This window comes from Arvicola amphibius, chromosome 1, assembly GCF_903992535.2.
Source record: "Arvicola amphibius chromosome 1, mArvAmp1.2, whole genome shotgun sequence".
In the NCBI taxonomy this organism is placed as follows: Eukaryota; Metazoa; Chordata; class Mammalia; order Rodentia; family Cricetidae; genus Arvicola; species Arvicola amphibius.
Genome location: NC_052047.1, coordinates 155,069,309 through 155,082,618, shown reverse-complemented (window position 1 = coordinate 155,082,618; position 13,310 = coordinate 155,069,309). Strand labels below are relative to the sequence as shown.

General features: G+C 39.2%; 1 protein-coding gene and 1 pseudogene across 1 annotated transcript in view; one reads left to right on the top strand and one right to left on the bottom strand.

Annotated features, from left to right (window-relative positions):
* Positions 1-13,310, bottom strand: part of LOC119812916 (glycine N-acyltransferase-like protein Keg1) — a 46,694-nt gene that overhangs the window by 16,127 nt on the left and 17,257 nt on the right. The window lies entirely within an intron of this gene.
* On the top strand, positions 5,971-6,851 carry LOC119812936 (annotated as a pseudogene).

Below are 13,310 nucleotides of genomic sequence, written 5' to 3'. Positions count from 1 at the left end.
CAGCAACAGTAAGTCCAACATCTTCATTAACATCTTTGGCACATTTGGTAAGACAATTCAGAATTGAGTCAAAGAAAGGATTCAGGAATTCTCCTAATTTTATGATTACAAGTTAAAATATAAAGGCAAGGATCATAAAAATTGGTTCAGCTATACCTGCCAGAGCTTGTGACTACATGCTATGGTCCTAGAGCAGCCACGCTGGTGGACACCAGAGAGCCTGTAAATGTACCAGCCACCCCTAACAGTGACCTCCGATGGGACTATTAAACTTAGACTGATGGATCATGCGACCAAACCCGTCTCTCTGAATGTGGCCAACAGTGGGGGCTGACTGAGAAGCAAAGGACAATGGTGCTGGGCTCTGATTCTTCTGCATGGACGGGCTCTGTGGGAGCCTTCTCAGCTTGGTCGATCACCTTCCTGGACCTGGGGGGAGTTGGGAGGACCTTGGTCTTAACATAGAGTAGGGAACCCTGATGGCTCCTTGGCCTGGAGAGGGAGGGAGGGGAGGTATGGGTGGAGGGGAGGGGAGGGAAGGGGGAGGAGGAGGGGAGGGAAGGGGGAGGAGGAGGGGAGGGAAGGGGGAGGAGGAGGGGAGGGAAGGGGGAGGAGGAGGGGAGGAGATGGAAATTTTTAAATATAAAAAAATAAACCATGAGAAAAAAAAAAAAAAAAAAAGAAAGCATGGCCTGTGCCCAGGCCGAACAAAGAATGGAAACAGGCACTCCCTGGTCCGAAGAGCAGCAGGAAGGCCAAGCCAAGCAGTGGAAGGAGGAAAAATGTCCCACCCCCTGCCATGTGGCCTAACTTCAGCAAAGAGCTAAGAGGCAGGTTTGCAAAAAGGTAGCCTCAGAGAGCTGCAGCTTCAGGATAGTTAAGACTAAAAATAAACAACTTAAAAATACTTTCTTTTTCATTTCACATTTTTTGCTTCTTTGTCAAAAAATCTGGTGTTCATAGATATGTGGATCAATATCCAGTGTCTTCAATTAAGTTTCTTTGGTACTCGTATCTGTTTTTATGCCAATATCTGGCTGTTTTCAGTACTGTAGCTATGTAATTGAGTGTGAAGACAGGGATTATGAAGTTCTTTTGTTGTACAGGATTGTTTAGGATTGTTTAGACCATCCTGAGTTTTTTGTTTTGCTTATGAAGTTGAGGATTATTCTTTCAAGGACTGTGAAGATTTTTGCTGTACTTTTAATGGGCATTTGCATTGAATCTGTAGATTACTTTTGGTAAGAGTGCCATTTTTGCTATGTTGGTTCTATCTTCGCAAAAGAATAGGAAATCTTTCCATTTTCAGGTGTCTTCAGTTTCTTTCTTCAAGGATTTAAAGTTCTTATCATACAGGTTTTTCCACTTGTTTGGTTAAAATTACTCCAAGATATTTTATGTTATTGATAGCTATTATGAAGGGTGATATTTCTCTGATTTCTTTCTCAGCTCATTTATTATCTGTATAAGAGAGGAGCATTTAGGTTGTCTCCAGTTTCTGGCTATGACAAATAATTCTGCTAAAAACATCATTGAGCACATGTCTTTGTGGTATGATTAACCATCCTTTGTGTATATACCTAAAAGTAGCTTTTAAGTTTTAAGATAGTTTGTTGCCTAATTTTCTGAGAAATTGCCATACAGGTATCCAAAGTGGCTGTGCCAATTTGCACTCCTACCAGCTATGGGGGAGCTTTTTTTTAACCCCACATTCTCTTCAGTATAATTTGGTATCAGTGTTTTTAATCTTGGCAATTCCTTCAGTGATAAGGTGGAATCTCAGAGCTATTTTGGTTTGCATTTCTCTGATCATTAAGACAGAAGCTTCTCAGTTTCAGGAGATCTAGTGTACTTCTACTTTCTCTTCTATGAGGTTCAGTATTGTTGGTTTTATGTTCAGGCCTTTCTTTGATCCACTTGGATTCGAGTTCTGTGCATAGCAATAAATGTGGATCCGTTTTCATTCTTCTACATGTTGATATACAATTATCCAGGCATCATTTGTTAAATATGCTTGCTTTCCTTCCTTCCTTCTTTCTTTCTTTCTTTCTTTCTTTCTTTCTTTCTTTCTTTCTTTCTTTCTTTCTATTTTCCTGTCTGCTAGACAGCCTTGCAACTTAAAAGGAAGATAGTTTGCAAACTTTTAATAAGACATACAATGGCTAAAACCCTAATTATAATGTCCTTATGGGAGATCTTCAGCCACTAAGTAAAATTCTTAAAGGGAGCAATGAAAAAAATTTTTAGTAGACAGATTACAGAAGCGGACAGACTCAAGCAGGTAGAGTAGTCTATACAAAAACAGCGAATACTAAACTTATTCTATAGCAGTTTATGGGCAAAAGTGGTACATATTTTTATGGCTGTACCTTCCTGTTTTGCCAGTCAGGATATTAAACTCTTAATTTGAAGCAGTAGCTTGCTTAGTATAGAACAGTCGTATAGAATCTAGGGGATATTTTGTCAGAGAACTGACTATGATCAATGTTTCTTATACTAAGTAATAGGTTAATTGATAACTTTAAAATAGTGATTCTTGGACATTTACATTTGCTCAATTTAATGCCCAGGTTCATAATCTTTTCCCAACTGATTGCAGCTGCCATTTGAACAATTATATACTTTCCTTAGGTTATAGCAAAAGATCCCTTAAAGGATGTTATGCTAAATTTTACAGATAGTTCTTCCAATGGAGAAACTGCATATATGGTTAATAGTGAAAAGGAATGGTAGAGCATGTCATCACCATTTAAAAACAACTTAAAAGGATAAAAACAAGAGAATCAAGAATCACCATATAATGCCTTAAGTCATACATCTTTGTCTGCAAAGCTGCAGACAGATTCTGCCATGATTACACCAAGGTGACGTTTGCCAAGGCACGGTGAAAAAGCCCTTGCCCCGGGTTATAAAAAGGCCCGGCCCTATATTAATTTGGGCTTGGGGATATGCTTGTTCTTTTGTTCACAGGATGGAAGACTGTGATGGCTACAATTTGCTTGTCGTGTGAATTCTGCTTGCTTCGGAGCTGAACTAGAAATGCAGACTGAACATTTGACTGTTTTAATCTTTGGGACACAGAACTCATTTTAATTAAAATATTGGGCCTGAGAACTAAGACCTAAACTTTCCCCTTGGGGAAAGAAAGACTCAAAATAAGGAACGACTGAAGCCCCTCCTCACTTTCGAGTGGGGCAGCCCGAGAGTTTAACTGCTGCTCAGAGACTGGAACTGGTATCGATAACAGCAACGTCACTGGACTCTCACCCATCAGAAAAAAAAAAAATTGTGTCTGTTGATTAGAATGGATTTAAGAAAATTGTGATATGTCAAATTGTGGATTTAGTGCTAATTCCCATTCTAGAATTATGATATAATCCTGGTAATGTTTGTAACTGCTTATAAGATGTTGAGAAAAGTTTGACATACCCTGTAAATGTTGGGATTTAATGCATGTGTTAAGAGCTCTAGATTTTGATACAGTATCAAATGAAGAGGATCTCTAGGCCAGCTGAAGAAAACGTTTCCAACTCAGACAATCCTCCTCTCCTTTAACTAAAAGGCTATAGCCTTTAGGAGCATGATTATTCATGAAACATTGTGATATACCCAGACAAGGAAATATGGCTCTGGGACACAGAACCCAAAGGTCTTTCTTTCCTTAATCTCTCTTGTTTCACAGAGCAGTCAGAGATGGTTCTGAAGCTTCTCTCCTGATACCTAAGACAGGAATTCGCGTGATTAGGATGCCTGTTCTTGAAGATGAGTAAATCTAGGTAAACAAAGAAGTTTTTGCCTCAGACAGATGCCATCATCTATCCTCTTGCAGAAAAACAGGCTTTATTAAAATTAATAGAAAGGAGGGAATTGTGGGGACTGAATTATACAGGCCCATATTCTACATTATGTGGTGGTCAGAGAATTCTGAGCAATATACAAAGCACAATTTGTGCCTTCCACACAGGAGTTGGTTGCCTAGCTCTTCGATAGTAAAACAACCTGAAGCCATCCTAACAAGTGGCAAGGATATGCTAACGTCATTCTGCTTCTTCTATTGTAAATTAGGGGATTTGTCAGGGGCCAGCCTAGACAAAAATACATTTCCCCAGGGTGAAGGCATGGAAATTTAGAAATATAGTAAAGAATACAAAGACAGGAGTGAAAATAATAAAATGCAGAAACATATAGGATAGTATCAGGAGGGAATATTTCAGTGACTACTGAAAATTCACCCATGTTTAATTTCCAACTGCTTAATATACCCCTAACTCCAAAAGGTAGGAGTAAGACAAAATACTGCCTTACCATACCAATTGAAAGTCACTGGCTACAATCATCATGCTCACACACTGCCCTAGACTCATAGCCTAGACCAAACACTCTTTAAGCAAACCACTCCCTGGGTGGAATCCCAATTTATTTCCATAAAGGGAAATGGAACTGAGTTGGATCCTTAGACTTTTGTGTTAGGCAGGAACCAACTACGCCACTATTTCAGGAGCACAAGACCTGGCAACTAGCCGCACCTGTTGACAGTGCCTTGAGAGAGCAGAACTCTCTGATTTCCAACTAGGTGGGAGCTTTGTTTGAGGTAGAAGTACAATAACCTTGAATAAACTAGAAACAAGTCCAAAACTCTCTGACCTTTGGCCTCTTTGGGCCTCCACAAAGGTCACCTGAGGGCAAGAGGTGTTTTTCAGTCTATGTGACAAACTAGATGTAGACAAAGACATGACCTAAGTCATTCCCCTGCTACTTAGGAAACATGTGCTAATAAACTTTATGGCTAAATTTCCCACTCAGTTTACCTTGATATAAAAGCTGTTTGGAAAATTAATGTGTGTGAATTTCAGGATTTGAATGATCTTTGAAACTTCCTTCTGATCCTGCTGTGTAAATTGTGTCTTTATTTATTCCCACACTTCCACTCTGGTATGAAAAACAATTTATGTCTGGGCTGGTGCCTGACAGTTACTTCACAGGATGTTTTTTTCTTCTTCTAGTTTTCCTAGTTTGAAATTTGCACCAGGATTTATCCTTACTGCTTCTACTGGCTTTTTTTTTGGAACCTATTCTCTTTGGATGGATACCTTGCTCAGTCTAAATATAGTGGAAAGGACCTTGGACCTTCCCCAAAGTAACGTTCCTCACCCTCTCTGAGCAGTGGATGAAGGGTGGGGGGGAAGTGGGGGAAATGAGAGGAGAGGAGGGAGTGGGAACTGGGATTGGTATGTAAAATGAAAAAAAGATAGCTTGTTTTCTTTTAAATAAATAAGAAGTAACATTTTTCCAAAATTGCTATATTAGTGTAATTCTTAATGTAGTGTACCAGAGTTTCAACAGTTCAAAATTATCTCCAAAACAAGTACAGATGGTGTTTTCTACTCATTAATATTCTGGATTCTTTGACAGTGAAGGCAAAAATCCTTAGCAATACCCTTTAAATAAATATACATGAAAATCTACTGAGCTAGTTCTGAAGGAAGCCCAAAATTTATTCTAGTATATGTCAATCTTAAGGGCTGATGAGGCTCACCTTTGCCCAGACTCTGTGAGTCAGCCAAACAATAATGATTAAAGAAACTTCCATTTCACCCTGTCCTCATAAAGAACTTATTGCGAGAACCTATTCAACTCACCTGACTTAATGTAGACTGATCCCCAGATCTGTTTACCAGGAAGGAGCATGGATCCTCTTTATCTCATGAAAGATGAGCTGACATGCTAATACCCAACAGAAAATGAGAAGAAAAATACTTATTAACCGAAATGTGGCCATATTTTGCTCCTTTTAGCCTACAACATCTCTTTAAACCCATTCCCCAAACGGGTTGAACTTACAGTAAAAAGTCCTTTGATATAAACACCACCCTGGCATCCTGGTCCTTAGAAATGTTTAACTGTACTGTCCAAATCACTGATCCATTGAAACCAAGTTCCTGGACTTCCTCTTTTTTTCCGCCTGGAACCATGGAGGCTGTGCCGGAGAAGAAAAAGGTTCCTGCTGCACCGGGAACCCAGAAGAAAAAGAAGGTTGGTTCCTGCTGCACCAGGAACCCTGAAGAAAAAGAAGGTTCCTTCTGTGCCAGAAACGCTGAAGAAAAAGCGAAGGAATTTCGCAGAGTTGAAGGTGAAGCGCTTTCGGAAGAAGATTGCCCTGAAGTCGCTGCGAAGGGCCCAGAGGAAGCTCATCTATGAGAAGGCAAAGCACTATCATAAGGAGTACAGGCAGATGTACCGGACAGAGATTCGCATGGCCAGGATGGCAAGGAAAGCTGGAAACTTCTATGTGCCCGCAGAACCGAAGCTGGCCTTCGTCATCAGAATCTGAGGTATCAATGGTGTGAGCCCAAAGGTGCGCAAGGTGTTGCAGCTTCTCCGTCTTCGGCAGATCTTCAACGGCACCTTTGTCAAGCTCAACAAGGCTTCAATCAACATGCTGAGGATTGTGGAACCATACATTGCATGGGGGTACCCCAATCTGAAGTCAGTAAATGAGCTCATCTACAAACTCGGCTATGGCAAAATTCATAAGAAGAGAATTGCCTTGACAGATAATTCCTTGATTGCTCGATCTCTTGGTAAATACAGCATCATCTGCATGGAGGATCTAATTCATGAGATCTATACAGTTGGAAAACGCTTCAAGGAAGCGAATAACTTCCTGTGGCCCTTCAAATTATCTTCTCCACGAGGTGGAATGAAGAAGAAGACAACTCATTTTGTGGAAGGTGGAGATGCTGGCAATAGGGAAGACCAGATAAACAGGCTTATTAGACGGATGAACTAAGGTGTTGCCCATGGTATTTTTGTAATCTGGTCAGTTAATAAAACAGTCACAGCTTGGCAAACTGAAAAAAAAAAAAAAAGAAACCAAGATCCTGTTAACTAACTTGACCAAATTTATGGTTAAGTGACATTTGACCTGCCCTCAGCCAGAAATAACACTGGCAAGTAGAAATTACTTATTTCTACATGAAACACAAATGTACCAAGTGTTTTTCCTTCTTGCTTTTCAAATGTTTGCAGTTATTATGTTCTGAGATATTTCCCTAATAAAAGCCTTCTCCAAGTTGTCATGGTTCCTCATTTCCCTACAATTCAACAACCCTCGTAGGAAGACATAGACTGGCTGCACAGTGGTAGCACACGTCTTTAATCCCAGTACTCAGGAGGCAGAGGCAGGCAGATCTCTCTGAGTTCAAGGAGAGCACAGGCTTCAAAGCAACAGAGAAACCAAGTCTTGATAAAAAATCTCAATCTGGAAGTTGTTTTGACTTTTTAAAACATTTACTACAGCTTTAAGCCAAACTCTCACAATTATCCTGTGAACCTCATTACCAATCGACTAATATTCATCCATTCACTCATTCACTGATTAAAACCTCCCCCTTTTGCCAAGGCAAGGAGCTCTCCCACCCTCTCCCTCTGTGTCTATCTGCCTTTCTTCTGGAGAGGCAGACTCTGCCTCTCTCTCTTCTCTTCCTCTGTTGACAGAGGTTTCTATCCTGCCTGGCACACAGTTGTTAAGTCCCAAAGAAATACACAGAGGGGACATTAGCTCAGACTTCTTATTGTCTCTTTCTTACATCTTACATTAGCCCATAATTCTTGTCTGTATTAGCCATGTGGCTTAGTGCCTTTATCAGTGAGGCTTTCTTATCTTGCTTACTCTGTATCTGCAGACTGAGCTTTCCTCTTCCCAGAATTCTCCTGTTCTCATTCATTGCTCTGCCTCTGTTTCTTGCCTGGTTGCCCCACCTGTACTTCCTGCCTGGCCACTGGCCAATCAGCATTTTATTAAAATACAACTGACAAATCTTTACAATGTACAAGACCATTGTCCCACAGCATTCCCCTTCTCCGTTTGCCCCCTCCCTTCTCTTTCCATAACCCACTAAATAAACTCTATACCCAAGCTCTCTCTGCATGGCTTTTCTTTCTGTTTCCTGCCAAGACCTCAGGCCACCTGCCAGGGGACCCACCAAAGCCTCTGGTGAATCACAGCTGCCCCTTGTGGGGCTGTCCTCAGGTCAGCAGCATTATGAATTATAAACAGTTTGGCTTGAGATTTTTGTAGGATTCCTAACAGTGGAATTGGGGGTGTCTCTGACTTTCTCATACAGAAGACAGTGGGTGGTGTACAGGAGGTGACAACTAGTATCCAGAAGGTCAGCCTCACCAGATGAATGACTCTGATAGGGAGCCCCACCTGGAAGAGCTGTGTAGTTACTGACTATAATGACCAGTTGCTCCTGTCTGTAATTTCTCTCATGTGTCACTTTATTTCTTCTGTAAGAACTGCAATTCTTCCCTAAGAAGAGCTATGGGTGTGTTTGTCTCATGCATATAATCCATCTGTTGGGCACACATATAGTTGTCAAGAGTCATAGGGATGATATATACTTAATCTGTATCATTTTAATGAATATAAATAATACTAGGATATTTTTTATTACTCAAACTTACATAGAAAACAATAGTATTCTCATTCACAAAGAAAGCTAATTTTAGACTTCAGAACACTTTCAAAGCAAACTGGTTGCCATGGAGATGAATATTTGATTTCCCCTAGAGACAAACACATGAGATCAATTTCCCAGGTGTTCATTGCTGACTCAAGGTCAGAGCTTGAGGCAACTTTAGCAGACATAACTTTCTCAGCAATTGACTTTTTGCTCCACATGTGACTCAGTAATGTTGTCTGCTTTTACTAAACTAGAAAACTATGTAAGGAGAATAGGTCATGTTACTTGAGAAACTCATTGCATTTATAACTAACTCAGCATGGCTGTAGTCATGCCAAGCTGAGTCCCTACAGAGTACCAATTACAAATGAGAGCTGGTAAATTCCAAATTGCTTTGGAAAAGAATTCTAGAAAAAAAGCACACTTGGTCTTCTCTCATTTTCTGGATTGCCAAGAATTTTTAAAAATTATTTTATTCTAATTGTGTGAATATACATGTGCTTGTATCTGTGTGAGTGTATATATTGTGTGTGTGTGTGTGTGTGTGTGTGTACTTGTGGGAGCCAGTGGGGGTGTCACATCCCTTGGAGTTAGAGTTACAGGTATTTGTGAACCATCTGACATGGGTGTTGTATCCAAACTCCAGTTCTCCTGGTTTAGCAGAAAGTGTTGCTGACCACCAACCCATCTCTCTAGCCTAGAGTGTTTTGTTGTGCTATTGATTTCTGTTTGTTACCTGATATTTTGTTAACATAATTAAAAGCTGGCCACTGAGCTCTTCTTCCCTGAAAGCGCAGCTATTAAGCAACCATATTCAGTGAACTCTTTGGTAATCTGGTGAAGCCTCTGGACCCCTCTTCAGGATAAGTAAATTAAACATGTGGATTATGGAGAAAACAAAATGGTACTGAAATACATTTATTTAAGTTGCAAATGATGATTAACTCCTTAGCTAACAAAGATCTAATGGCAAAGTCTAGTAGTGAGTACAACTATTTATTAAATGATTATGTTATTACATTAAATATTTAAGAGTAAATGATGTTTCAGTTTACCCTCAGCAAAAGAAATCAGACATGAAATTATATTGTCACCATTAAGGGCACAGCAAGCATGAATGCAAATTTACTGTAATCATATGTATACATTCATAAAAGAAGGAAATGCTAATGTCCTACTAATATGTGGCTTGGACTTCATGAAAATCAATCATCTATCTCTCTCTTCCCTGAATTTAAGTGAACCCCTGGGAAATCTACTGACCTAAGCAGAACTTCTTGCTGTCAAAACATGGCCTCTACTGCCAACAACTAGAAGCCACAGAAATGAACATTCTTTCCAATAATGAAGAGGACAATTCAATTCATCACCCCTTTCTTCCAATCTAAGTACTAACAAGGACAGCCCTGTTTGGTTTCCAAGATCAAAGGGGATCAGGTGCATTCAGGGTCGTATGACCATCATGCCAGTTCTTTTCTCAATAACATGTTATCAAATGGATTGATACGAATCTTTAAAAAAAAGAAGGAGTCTGGTGATTTGAATGAGAATGGCCCTCAGGGGCTAATATATTTGAATACTTGGTCCCAGTTGGATAAAACTGTTTTGGAAATATTAGGAGGTGTGGTCTTGTTGAAGTGGTGTGTCACTGGGGCAGGCTTTAAGGTTTCAAAAGCTTGAGTCCTTCCCAGTTAGCTCTCCCTCTACCTCTTACCTGCCAATCAGGATGTAAGCTCTCAGCTACTTTTCTAGCACCATGCCTGCCTGATTCCATGCTCTCCATCATGATGCTCATGGATGCTCTGAAACTCTAAGTTTTGGATAAACTCTTTCTTCTGTAAGTTGTTTTGGTAATGCTATTTTGTCATGGAATTAGAAAGGTCACTAAGACAGTGCTAAAAGGGATTGCCACTATAGCTTTATTTTTCTTTCAAATTAAATTAGACATTTTTATTCTAATTCTTCTATTTCTAATTTATATATATATATATATAATTTTACCTCACATATATTTGACAATTTCATATGTGTATGTAATGTATTCTTATTATATCCACTGCCCACATTCTCTACACTGTCCTTCAACATGGCTTTTCCAAACTTTTTGTCTTGTATGTGTGTGTGTTCCACTGAGGCCAATGAGTGCTGCCCTCAGATGTGCATGGGTGTGGAGCCATCCCCTTGGGTGTGGACAGCCCCTACTAGTGGCCACCTTTTAAGGAAAACTGACTCTCCTTCCCCAAGGAATTGCCAGTAACTCCTCAACTAGTTTGGGGCTTCATTAACCACTGCCATGTTCATGCTGAGATTTCAACTGCTTGATCTTGAGCATGTCCTTTGCAAGTAATCGCAGCTGTTGTGAGTTTTTGTTTGCATCAGCCACGTCACGTCCAGAAGAAAGCATTTCATAGCTCTCCTCCCCATCCTCTAGTTCTTACATTCTCCCTGGTTCTGAACATTTTAGTTAAATGAAATACTTGTTATATTGTGTATGGTATAAGAATTTCTACATTTATTAAGCAATAACTGAATATTAGCTATGAAAAATTATATATGTGAGAAGTAAAATAAAATAGAACTAAAAGAACCTTTATATTACTTTATTTTGATTTGTTCATTATTTAGTGTATTCAGTAATTACCACTTTTCAGTTCTTACGGAGAATTAGGAAATCTGGTGGGTACAGTGGGGAACAGTGATGCTGAGTTACAGGTGTAGTGATTTCTAGTTATAATTTCTGCTTGTTTTCTACTCTGAAAACAGGGATTCATAATGAAAAATCTCATTAGCATCCCCTGTGTGGATGACCCCTGAAACACAATGACGAACCCTTGAAGGTGAGAAAGATGAATTCATTCCTCGCAGACTCCACTTTAAGACCCCTTCTTTGGAGATGTACTCTTCCAGAGCATTTTCGCATTTTCATGTGATGTAGCTGCCAATGTCTTAACATAACAGTTTCCAAAGGTTGAGTTATAATAGAAGACCTGCAGTACTTACTAAGAGCTGTAGGCTAAGGTCAAGATGAGTTTATTTCAAGCATCCACTCCTGCTAGAGGACTTGGCTACTGCTGCTGCCCTCTGCTGGCTCAACAGAGTCTGTGTCGATCAGCCCATCGTTTTGAATTATCTTTCATCCTTTTGCAATCTGGTCAACCGAAAAATTCTCACTCTCTGCTGGACTTAGGTAAATGGTCATTCTCTTCTCTAAAAATTCATATTCTTTAGTTTACTCATTTTAAAACTGTGTTATACTTGCATAGTGGACCAGGACTTTAATCTTAGTACTTGAGAGGCAGAAACAGGTGAATCTTTCAGAGCTCATGGTCAAAACAGTAAGATCATGTCTCAAGAAAACCTTAATTTTTACCTAAAAAAAAACCTGTCACTAAGTGCTATTGAATTTTTGAAGTTTCAAAATTCTTCCAAGATTGATATTCTAATAAGTCTCTGAATTTCATATCTCCTAACTATCTCATAAACCATTTCTCAGTTTTAATTTATTTTTTGTAGAGCTGGAATTAGCACTCAAGACCCTACGCATGCTGGCCAAGTGACCCAACACCTCAGTGTAATTTATCAATTTTTAAAGTGCACATATGTATAGGAACTCATAGTAGAGTTCATAGGAATTTTCTATTTTACTAGCCAGTTTGACTGTGTCACCTACATTGCAAAGGGAAGATTGGACATGTCTGTTCTTTAACTCATGGATTTGCTACTTCTGAAAGCTAAATTCTTTGACTCCATAAGGAATTGAAGACAATTCTTCAGTGTCTCTGCCATCCTACTGACAAAACAGTGTGTGTTCTTGACTTAACTGATTTGGTGTGGAATCATATCTTATAATTTCATTCAAGTTGTACTACAAACTTAGGGGAGAAAGACAAATATTCCCAGGATGAGCAACTGTAATAGAAGAATACCAAACTTTGGGTCTTCCCCAAATTGACTCAAAGGTTTAGTTAATGTGAGAACTTGGAGGGCTGTAGCATGAATAATAAAAATCCAGAGACAGATATTAGAGCTCTAACTGAAGATCAGAAAAGCAAAGCAGCCTGCCACCGGCTCCCTAAGACCAAAATGGGCGATTCTGCTTTGAATCCTGAGACTGAGATGGAGACTGATACCTGTCTTCTCCCATTTTATAATCCTCTCTACTGCTGGAATTAAAGCCCGACCTATATGGCTAACTAGTGTGACCCGGGATTTAAAGGTGTGTGCCACCACTTCCTGGCGTGTATGACTGACTAGTGTGGTGGCTTTGTACTCTGGTCTTCAGACAAGCTTTATTTATTAAAACACAAATAATATGCCAATATAGACGGCACCCTCCTGCATCTGAGAATCTATCATGTAGAATAATGTTCTTTTTGTCTGTTACTGCATAGGTATTTTGTTAGTATTAAATATTTTGAAAAATTTTACTCATGAGTCTTTCTGCCAGAAAGCATCTTGAATCATTTCTTATTTTGTCTCCCAATCTGTCCCTCAGGATTCCAAGGCATAAATATAAAATAAATAAAATATTATATAGATGAAGAATAGTTAGGTGGATAGATAGATGGATCAATGGATAAATAACATAAATATTGAGCTGAAAATATCATATATTTCTATTTCTGTATATGCTCTGTTTTAAATTTTTTTCTCCTTTGCAATGTCTGGAATGTTCTCATACATTAAACATGTGTAGATTCCAATACACTTTAATCACATACCTCAATAGCTCTCAAATATGATGCCATCACAGGTTTCTTGTTAGAACTCCACCATTACTCTTCTTTATTTCAAAGAAAAACCTTTTTCATTGGTAATATTGCTTAGAGGTTTAATCTAGTT